The sequence below is a fragment of the Mesoplodon bidens genome (assembly GCF_964165515.1).
Source record: "Mesoplodon bidens genome assembly, chromosome: Y".
In the NCBI taxonomy this organism is placed as follows: Eukaryota; Metazoa; Chordata; class Mammalia; order Artiodactyla; family Ziphiidae; genus Mesoplodon; species Mesoplodon bidens.
This window is the reverse complement of record NC_138180.1, coordinates 52092716-52104492: the sequence shown is the minus strand read 5'-3', so window position 1 is coordinate 52104492 and position 11777 is coordinate 52092716.

Below are 11777 nucleotides of genomic sequence, written 5' to 3'. Positions count from 1 at the left end.
GATGAGTTGAATACATTACTATGGTCATACGTTTGTATAGAAACACAGAAAATGTTTGCGATAATAAGATGAAGCCACATTATTGTTATTTTAGTGGTTGCTTTATGGTAAAATACACTTTATAGTGTATTTTGTTCTGAAGTAACTTTTTAAAGCGTGAATTAAGCTCACTATGGTGTGCCCACAATAGGCATGCAGTTGTATGAATTTCCATCTCTGCCTTTCTCTGATGTTTTGCAAATATTTGCCAAGTTCTTGGACCTCCACTGAGGGTGTGTGTGTGTGTGATGAAAGAATTCATCTTACCAATAAAACTGGAAGAAAAAGAAAGCATTCCATCCTTCCACCCTGTATATCAAATCATCCTAGTATACACTTTAAATATCTTACAATTTTATTTGTCAATTATACCTCGATAAAGCTGGGGGAAAATGCATCTTTTCCACCCTAGGCCAAGGTTTAAATATTATTTTTTTAAAGTTTTACGTGAGATGTTTAATTAGAAAAAAATGGCAATCCATATCTAAAACATTGAGGTGTAAACTATGCAAAGGCAGTGAAAATTTCTTGGAGATCTGAGGATGCTATAAGGTCAAAAAACTCACCCCGGGTGCCTACCTATTTTTGCCCACATTCTCCTACCCGCATGGGCAAAAATGCAACAACAACTCCAGGTGGGCGTCTGGCATGACCCAAGCTGGGGTTTACTAAGTGCTTCACAGCAAGTATAGATAATTCTCATCGCCCTTGACCAGGTGGGTCTTAGTTCCCATTTTGCAACTGATAAAACTTACCCATAAAAGAGACAAGGAGTGTCCTGTAGGAGCAGGTCAAGGTTTCAAACCCAACTCAGATGGATTTAAATCTCAAGTTGCCATTTTCCTATGAGACATACCCCTCTCAGCAGAAGGCATGACCGTGTTTTCCTAGAGCATGGAAATACAGCTCCAATCCCCCAGACCCACGCCGGAGTAGGTGTTTTTGACGTTTTGCCTTTTGCCTTAAAGATACACATGCAGGGCTTCCCTGGTGGCGCAGTGGTTGAGAATCTGCCTGCTCATGCAGGGGACATGGGTTCGAGCCCTGGTCTGGGAAGATCCCACATGCCGCGGAGCAACTAGGCCCGTGCGCCACAACTACTGATCCTGCGCTCCGCAACAAGAGAGGCCGCGATAGTGAGAGGCCCGCACATCGCGATGAAGAGTGGACCCCGCTTGCCACAACTAGAGAAAGCCCTCGCACGGAAACGAAGACCCAACACAGCAAAAATAAATAAATAAATTTAAAAACTCCTACCCCCAACATCTAATAATAAATTTTAAAAAAATACATGTGCAAACGATGTTTGCCTACCGTTTATCTGTTTGATGAACTAGTTATTGATGTGAAATGAGACACGTAGCCAAGTCCCTCCAACCGGGAGACAGGAGATGCTTATCAAGCTTTCAACGGACCGTAACCACAGGAGGAGATGCATCCCTGAGCGAGGAGGGTGGGGTCTCCCCCCTGACTTTTCTCTCCTTCCCTCCCTTTACTGGGACTGACAGAGACTCAAGGACACACTCTTGGAAGTGCAAAGAATAAAACATGCGAGCATGTTTTTGGTTTCCTTTGGCATCTGTCAAATAATTCTTCTACGCCCCCGTAATGAATTTAAGAGGGAAGGGTTGCATTCTTTGATGGAGACAGAAATAAAAAGTGCTTATTTCAGTGTGTCTGGACAAACCTAAATTCCCCACGCAGATGGGCAGCTTTGCGGAGGGAAAAATATGGGCCATACCCTGATCTCCTGTTATGGACTGAATTGTTGTTCCCCCTAAATTCATATGGTGAAGTCCAAACTCCTAGGACCTCAGAATGTGGCTGAATTTGGACATGGGGTCTTTAAGAAGGTGAGGAAGGTAAAACGAGGTCACTAGGGTGGATCCTGATCCCAGAGGACTGGGATCCTTATAAGAAGAGGAGATTAGGACAGGACGCACACAGAGGGACGACCCTGTGAGGACACAGGGAGGAGACAGCCGTCTACACGCCCAGGAGAGAGGCCTCGGGAGGGACCAGCCCTGCCCACGCCTGGATCTCAGATTCCAGCCTCCAGGACTGGGGGAAATAAATGTCTAATGTTTAAGCCACCCGGTCTGTAGTATTTGCCCTAGCAAATTAGTACCTTTGCCTTATCAATAGTGATGTTCTATATACATCTTGCTCGTGTGTCCATCAACCCTGCCTGCACATGCGTCTAATCAATGGGACTGCTAAGGATTTCTTGGATCAATATTTCACCCTCGGGCCAGGCATACTTGGCCAACCCCAGTACACCCCAGGGCTCTCAACTCTGGGTAGAAACAGACCATGATAGTCCCAAGGAGTTCACATTCTCCAAGGTTCTCTGGGTCTGAATTTTTCAGTCCTCTCCCCATTTTCCACTCAGATTTCTCATTTAAATTCCCAACATACAAATGAACTTATCTACAAAACTGAAATAGAGTTACAGATGTAGAAAATAAACTTACGGTTACCGGGGGTAAGGGAGGGGAGGGATAAATTGGGAGATTGGGATTAGCAGATACACACGACTATACATAAAATAGATAACCAACAAGGACCTACTATAGAGCACAGGGAACTCTACTCAGTACTCTGTAATGGCCTATAAGGGAAAAAATCTGAAAAAGAGTGGATAGATGTATTTGTATTACAGATTCACTTGCTGTACATCTGAAACTAATACAACATTGCCAATCAGTTAAACCCTAATAAAAATTTTTTAAAAAGTAAAGAACCTAAAAAACAAAAAGTCCCAACGTATCTCCAACTTCCTGGCCCTGTCTGTGTCCCCGGGGAGATGGAATGACCCACATGCAAAGAAAGCAGAGTGGGTGGGACTTCCTGACATCACCCTCAAGTGCATTTCCATCCCGCCACTATCCCATAATCATCGCACATCTGCAAATGCCATGAGTGTGCTTTGAATGAAGTCTGCGTAAAAATGTACTAATAATGATCAAGATGTAAGATGGAGTGATAAAGATGAAAGTGATGGAAGAAATCGGAAGAGGAGTGTCTCCTCTCCCTGGGGAAAAAAAAAGTGTGTGTGTTTGTGTGTGTGTGTGTGTGTGCACACGTGTGTGTTTGCAGACTTTCTAGCAAGGATTGCAATGCATGGTCAGGGCTCTGACTGAGCATGATGTGTTCAAGGTCCAGCCACGTTGTAGCCTGTGTCAGTGCTTCACTCCTTTTTAGGGCTGAGTTATATTGTGTGGATAGACCACCTTTTTTATCCATTCATCTGTCGACGGACACTTGGGTTGCTTTTGCCTTTTGGCTCTTGTGAAGTGTGCTGCTATGAACATGAGTATTGGAGTCCTGTGATCAATTCTTTGGGGTATGTACCCAGAATTGGCTGGATTGTATGGCAATTCTGTTTAACTTTTTTGAGGAACTGCCAGAGTGTTATCCATAGTGGTTGCACCATTTGACATTCCCACCAGCAACGCACGACGTTGCAGTTTCTCCACATTATTGACAGCTCTTATTTTCCACATTTTTGGTTTGTTTTGTGCAAAGTGCTATCTCATTGTGGACTTTATCTGCATTTCTCTAATGACTGTGGCTGTTGAGCATCTTATCATGTGCTCATTGGCCCATCTTCTTTAGAGAAACATCTGTTCAAGTCCTTGGCCCACTTTTAAAATTGTATTGTTTGTGTTTTGTCGTTGTTGCCTTGGAGGAGTTCGTATTCTGGATACGAATCCCTTATTAGATACATGATTTGCATATATTTTCTCCCATTCTGGGGGTTGTCTTTTCACTCCCTTGAGAGTATCTTTTCTTTTTTTTTAACATCTTTATTGGAGTATCATTGCTTTACAATGGTGTGTTATTTTCTGCTCTATAACAAAGTGAATCAGCTGTACGTATACATATATTCCCATATCCCCTCCCTCTTGCGTCTCCCTTCCTCCCACCCTCCCTATCCCACCCCTCTAGGTGGTCACAAAGCACCGAGCTGATCTCCCTGTGCTATGCCGCCGCTTCCCACTAGCTATCTAGTTTACATTTGATAGTGTATCTATGTCCATGCCACTTGAGAGTGTCTTTTGATGCACAAAAGTTTTTAGTTTGGGTGAAGTCCCATTTAATTATTTATTTATTTCTTCTGTTGCCTGTGCTTTTGGTGTGAGTCAGAAAATTATCATAACTTTTTGGAAACGCTTTTTTCAAGACGAGCTGATGTGCATCCAGAGTGGAAAAAGTGAGATCTAGTTGGACGTCTCTCTCCTCAGGAATTCCTGGGTACAACCAGCTGTCCAGACATCTGAGTTGAATGGCACTTTTGTCCCTTCTTTACCTCTGCTGCCTGTCACAGCCCAGAAGATGGCATTCCCTAGGAGGCAGCAAGAGAAGCCGGTTGTGGCAATTGCGCAAATGGTCACTGTCAGCTTCTCCTTTACCACCAGGAAGTGACTTCACAGGAGATGGTTTAACAATAGCCCCACTGCAGTTACCATTGGCCAAGCATGCCATATGCTCCAAGGGTCAGTTTGGGAAAGTTCTCTGAGTGTTTTTTTTTTTTCCTCCGGAGAGATGAGTAAGTCTGGACTGCTGACGAGACCCTCTTTGCGGCCCCAAGAGGTTATCTTAAAAAAGGATGCATTTGCAAAAACAACATTTTCCAACAGGCTATATCTTCTCCCCTGGAGGCTGTGATATTTGGAGATTTTACAAGGACAATGCAAACGCCCCGGGGGAGGGCTTTTGGAAAGGAAGGTGATAGATAAAGCTGAGAAAGTGGCTAAGATGTCTCCCAACTTTCTGCAGACACCACAGGTTTTCATCTTAGCAGCACTCAGCCTTCGCCTGCCTTTTCCAGGACCAATTACATCACCTCCCCTGGAAGGGCTAAGGCGCAGCTGTCTGCCCAGAGGTACGGACCAGAGCACAAACCTCCACCAAGATGATAAATCTTGACGCTTGCTGGGTCTAATACCTGAGCTGTCTGCCTCTACCATCCGCCCCAGGCAAGGGCTCATTTCCGTCTTGTCATTTTTAGGGATCGTTTTTTGTTCCCCCATCCTCTGTAGCTCTCACTGACTAGGTGCTACGCTCACAATAATTGTCACCATGATGCGTTTTTTTTCTTCTGCTCCTGTAGACCTGACATGCATTACCCCGAAACCTATCTCTGCAAGGAGAGCATGATTCAAAGTTATATTATCCGTGGGACAAAGCTATCCACGTATCTCCTGGCTCTGAGTTTAACCATATGTAAAATTTGGAAGTGCCTAGTATGTGTTTCTTATCTTTCTCAGAGGTCACCATGAGCTGGATGATGGATAGAAGAGATGAATTTGGGCTTCAAGATGCTTGTGTGTGTGTGTGTGTGTGTGTATGAGACAGTGTACACTTTAGACTAGATTAACCAGGGTGCACATGGAGGTATCCAACGGAATCTTAACGTCCTGCAGGGAAATCCATTACCAACACCCATCCGTAATATTTATACATGAACACATTACTGTGGGTGTGTTTGTTGCATGAAGTTTGAGATACGGTCTCTAGGCATTGAAGTAAGGTCTCATTTATCTGTCAGACATTTCTCTGGGTAAACATTTTTTTCCCTGTTGGAAATATGTTGGAAGGTGTGGTGGAACTCAGGATTTATTTTAACATAAACCTCTCAAACTGTCCTGGGAGACGGATTCAAAAGTCTATGTTCCCAACCTAATAACAAATGCCATTTGAGACGTGCAGTTCACTCCACAAACGAGGGACATTTTAATGAGCTTGTTCTTTTCCTTGTTATTTGGAACGGCATTTAGGGAGTGAGAAAGAAGGCAGGAAAAAACGGAGATGGGAAGGAGAAGACTGCTTTTGATGATACACACAGACAGGTAAATACACCCGCCCATGCGTACATACATGCATACATAAAGTCATGCAGAAACACATGCATGCGTACACATACACCCAAACGCATGTACACACATGCATACATGCCAACCTAAACACATGCCTGCATACAAACACATATGCACACAAATACATGTGCATACACAAACACACAGATACAGACTCATGCAGAAACATACACATTCAGACACCCAGCCACACAAAGGTTAAAGACGATAACCCAGGCCAGAGCCAGATGTGGGATGTGGCTGAGACAGGGGAGGGTTCTCGTGGCCGGCCATTCGGCCCTGACCAGGACAACCAGGTGGCAGGCAGACTGCAGGATGCAGCCCCCAGTGCTAGCCACATGCAGGTGGACGAGGCTGGCCTCGGCTCCAACAGGAGCTCAGCCCAGCCACTCCTCAACCAAACCCCAGCCCCAGATTCAAGGCTTCATCCTGTGGTCGGAAGGACAGCTCTATGCACCGAATCTCTCAGCCACACATCAGCTTGGAGAACTCTTGGAGATAGATAAAGGACCACCATGCATTTATTCCAAAGGCACCCAGGAGCCCCTGAAGAGAATCATGTGTTTACCCTAAATTTACGCCTACCATCCTCCCAGCTCTGCAGGAGGCTGGCAAGCCCATCAGAGTAGCTGACAGATAAAAACACAGTACAAGTGGCACTGAGTATGTCTAAAAGTGAGTCTGGTAATCTGGGCATCTGAGCCCATCATAACCGAGCTCCTACTGTGGTCCTGGAAAGAACACTAGTGTCTACTACTTATTGGTGACCAATGGTTACCATGGATACCTCTGTCCAGCACATGTGAAAACTCAAGTTTTATCCCACAGTCAGGCACATACACCACTGTGAACATTCATGTTAAAACCCAATCAAATGGGCACCAATTTTTTTGGATCTCAGCTCCCCGACCAGGGATAGAACCCATGCCCCCTGCCGTGGAAGTGTAGAGTCTTAACCTCGAAGTCCCAGCAACAATTTTTTAAATTTGGACTCCTACTGGGTTCAAACTGCTACACTGACCCACATGCCATGCCTGGAAAGACACTAACAGCTGAAAAGAAAATAAAACCATGTACAGGACTGCCTTCTGCATTGACCCCACGTACAAAAGAAACTGAAAATAAAATTTGCAAAAGAAATTTGAGGTGGGCGACCTGATGTGGATGATTTTTCTTTTTTTTTTTACTTCTGACAAATACTTTACGAAGTGTTTTGTTAGGCTAATGAAGGGGTGGGGAAGAATCTCACTTTCAACACACAGAATGTGTACCATGGGATATTTCCATCTATTATGGACACAGTGTTTGAGTTCCCCCGAAATTCATAGGTTGAAGCCCTAACCCCCAGCACAGGTGTATTTGGAGAAAGGAAGCGATTAAGGTGAATTGAAGTCATGAGGGTGAGGCCCTGATCCGATAGGATTAGTGTCCTTAGAAGAAGAGATACCTTCACTCTCTCTCTCTTTCTCCACAATATGAAGACACAGCAGGAAGGCAGCCATCTACAAACTGAGAAGAGAGTCCCCACCAGACACCAACCACTCTGGCCCTTTGATTTCAGACTTCCAGCCTCTAAGACTGAGTAAATAAATGTCTGCTGTTTAAGGGCCCCCCATATGTGGTCCTACATTATGGCAGTCTGAGCTGAGTAACATACCATCTCTAGGTGTTTAGCACTATAATTTTCTATCACTGGGGCAAATGGATTTTGTAGCCCACCATATGCTTGTGTTATAGGCCCCCTCAAAAAATTGAGTGAGCATTGGCTGGACAGGGAGGCTTTGCAAAGACCCTGATTGTCCCTGACTATGGTGTTTGGGGTGGGTTTCTGCACCCGCCCTCAGGAGCAAGGGAAAGCACACATGGACACGTGTAGGCTGTGTTTTACATTCTTCAGCATTTGTTTTTGCCAAGATGACCCATGAATTTGTTTCTGACTGGTTTCCTCTGGGTGGGTGTGGGGGTGGGTAACATTCTCTAATTAATTACACCTGCCTGGACCCTGTCAGCCCTTGACTTGCTGCTCTCATGGGTGGGAGGGCTGTGCTTTGTTCATGGTGGTGGGTGATTCTCTAATAAAATGCTCCTGGAATTGACATTGACAGATTAATGATGCAGGAGGACAGAGCCATAGACAGAGGGGTTGGGGGACACTTGGGTCCTACCATGCTGTGGTGGACTTTTAGTTCTGGACGAAAGTAACCCTACATATAATGTACCTCCTAGGACTTTGCATGACCCTTTGTGCTCTCATGTCTTGAATTTTAATAAGCATGGTTTGAATATAAGTGTGAGCATGGTTCCAAAGTAATTAACACAACAGCACAGTGGAGACCTAGAAAATCTCTATCTATCTATCTATCTATCATCTATTTACTTATCTCTATCATCTTTCTATTTATCTGTTTAGCTATCCCTATCATGCCTCTATAAACTATCTATCTCTACCTATCTCTCTATTTCATCTATCACTATCTGTATCTATCAGCTATCTATCTATTTATCTATTATCTATCTCTATCATCTTTTTATCATCCATCATCTTTCTATCTACCTATCATTAATCTATCATCCATCCCTCCATCTATTACCTAAGTATCTATCTACCTATCCTCTATCTATCTACCTATCTATCCTCTATCTCTCTATATAATCTATCTATACATCCATCCATCTATCCGTCTTTTCATCCATTTGTCTGTCTGTCCATCCATCCGTATCTATGCATCTATATATCTACCCATGCATCATCTCTCTCTCTCCACCCATTCATCCACCCATCTATTTATCTACCTATTCATCCATCTACCCATCCATATCTATCTATCTATCATCTGTCTAGTTATCATCCCTATCATCTTTCTATTTATCTATTTATCTATCTCTATCACGTATCTATAAACAATCTATCTATACCTATCTCTCTATTTCATCTATCTGTATCTATCCTCTATCTATCATCTACTTGTTTATCTATCATCTATCTCTATCATCTTTTCATGATCTGTCATCAATCATTTATCATTTATTTATCTATCATCTATCCATCTAGCTATCATCTATCAGTCATACATCTATTCACACCTACTATGGAAATTGCTTCAGTGTGTAGTCAATTAGAGCTTCCACATGCACAGATTTCATTTTGGTTAAGCACTCTGAAGTGTGAGTTATGGATGATTTCAAAGAATGGTGGGGGTCAACCCTAAAGCATCTCCCAGGTGTACAGGAAGAGGGCTGGACACTCCAGCCCACAGCCCTACTTTTCTGAAGGGGGACACTAAATGGCTATGCCCCCCAGGATGTGTCCTACCAGCTTTCTGAAAGTGCAGTAACTGACGTTCAAGGTAATGCCCCCTTCAACCCTCTGGTCACTGGTATAGATCAAGCTGATTATGACCCAACATATCTGAGGAGCTGATGCCTCCCTGACTCTCCAACTGTTTTCTCTATTACATAGGCTCTGTCCCTGACACACACCTGGAGTACCACTCAGGACTGAGTGCCAGGAAAAGGATGACCTTCTCTGTGTGTGCAGGAGAGGACTGCTTCCCATGCCGGATGCAGCAAGTCTGTGATTTAGCTTCAAGCTATCACCAACTTTAGAACAAACAACTATATTTAAACCACCACATGGAGGGAAAAAAAAATACATGTTAAAATATACATCTAACGGTTACAGAGAAACAATGCCTGAATTGTCATGACTTCCAGTTTATACCCACCAAATATAATTTCTCTAACAATCAGAGGAAGGAAACTCAGCTTCAGAATTTCCCTGGGACCAGAGGACTGACTTTCAAATAAAAGTGCTTTAAACTCCTCTGACTGGGGTGAGTTAAAAACCATGCCTTTTTACTCTCTAGGAAAATCATGGGGCATGCCTCTGACTCAGGATACACAAAAGGACCTAATTTGACATTGATGAATCAACATCTGACTGTCCTCCTAACAGCAACATTTCCAGGGAAATCCATCTCCAATGTGCATTTTCTTTCCCCGCTGGAAACTTTTCTTGGAAGTTCCTCATCTGATACTTGAAGATCTTTGCATTTACACTGAGCTATTGGGGTTGGTGTGGGGATCTCGGGCTCCCAATGCATAGAAGTCTCCAGGCTTTCATGAGAAAAACCTCTCTGCCAGACCTTAACTCTAGATCTACTCCCAGTTTTGTCCCTATCATGTCATTTTGGGTAATCTGAGTAACCTCTGAATGTGAGATCATCACAGCAATTTATTTCCTAATTTCTCTCTGTCCAATTGCATCCAAATGCACTTGGCTGCAACTGGAATTCAAATCTTCCACCTCTAGAGTTTTCCCTTTACATTCATCAGATTCCCTATTCTCTTCCTTTCCCTGATGGCACTGATAACAGGTAAGGCGTTGCTCCTACTCAAAAATCATAATCTGTCCAGTCTCCAAGGGCAGAACCAACTGGGATATCTAGTCTACCACCTAACTTTTATGACTCCTTGCAGGATTTTGCCTGCAAAAATGAATCACTATCTCACCTTAAAGCTATCGCCTTTCTCGAAGTAGGAAGTAGGAAGCATCACTCTCTCAATATGATTTAAGCATCCATGGAATCCTTCCCGTTCCTACAGGTCACATTTCCATTTTTACTAAACTACTACCCACATTGACTTATATGCACTAGGTGTCAAACCATATTTGTGCAATAGATGTGTTGAATTCCAAGCCCTGTCTTCATCTGATGAATAAATGCATTTCACAGTCACCCAAAGACCTGACATCACAACTGATATGAGTTCTTGGTTTCATTATTTTTTTTTTTGCATCTTTTCTTTCAGCCCTCCAAGAAAATTACCTTTAAAGTATTTTCCTTGGACAGCTTCTCTCTTATTTTCTTCGTTGTCAATGACCAACATATTCTGTTCTCTTAAATATTCACAACTTCTTTCCCCTTTGGAGGTGGAGGGTTATAATCATAGCTACATTCCCAGGTTCATTGTTTTTCCTGTTTCAGCATCTTTTTTCGTTAATGAACACAGCTTAGGAACACTTATAAGTTTGGTTCAACATTCCAATCTGTTTCAATAATCCTTTCTGACTTTTCTCAAGTAAGCAAGGGATGGTTAAGTGTTTCCAGGCTTGAGGGTGCTCTCCTGGGCATATCCTAAGAGAAATGTGGACTTTTCTTGGGCTTTTCCTGAAATCCGGGTCATAGTCTCTCCATGTAGGCTGAGTCTGCTTATCTGAAAATAACATTAGACACACTCAAGCAGAATGGTTCGCTCCCTGAGCTGTTGCATCCTCACCTTTGGCAAAAGGACAGGTGATTCATGCCAGGGTGGCTTCTAACCAGCCACTGGGAAGATACAATCTCTCTAGTCCATTATGGGACTCCCCCAGTTTTCTTGCCTTAAACCCTTGTAAATCAAGTGCATTTTTTCTTCCACCTTTTTTCTCCTGTTTCTTCTGTTCCATAACCCTGACCCTTCTTGGGGAAGCATTTTTTTTTCAGTTCTAATTAATTAGTCTTAGACATAATAATAAAATTAAACCATATCCATTTTCTGCTAAGTTTAGTAAAACAAGGTTTTCTTCTTTTACTATTCTGCTAAATTGTCTCACAGTTACATACATAATGTACAATTTTAAAAACAACTGTAGTTGAATAGTTGAATATGAGAGTGCTCAGAAGCTCCTTCTTTTAGCTAAAAACAAAAATATCTCTTATGTAAAATACATGCTGTTAAATTAGGACCAAGTTTCATATTATTTTGGTTGAGTCTAAATCAGTGGTCTTAAGTAAATTTTGAAAACGTATATCCCTTCTCAGAAATTTTTGTTGACCTCTAAAATTCCTTATCATAAGTCTCAATAGTTGTAAA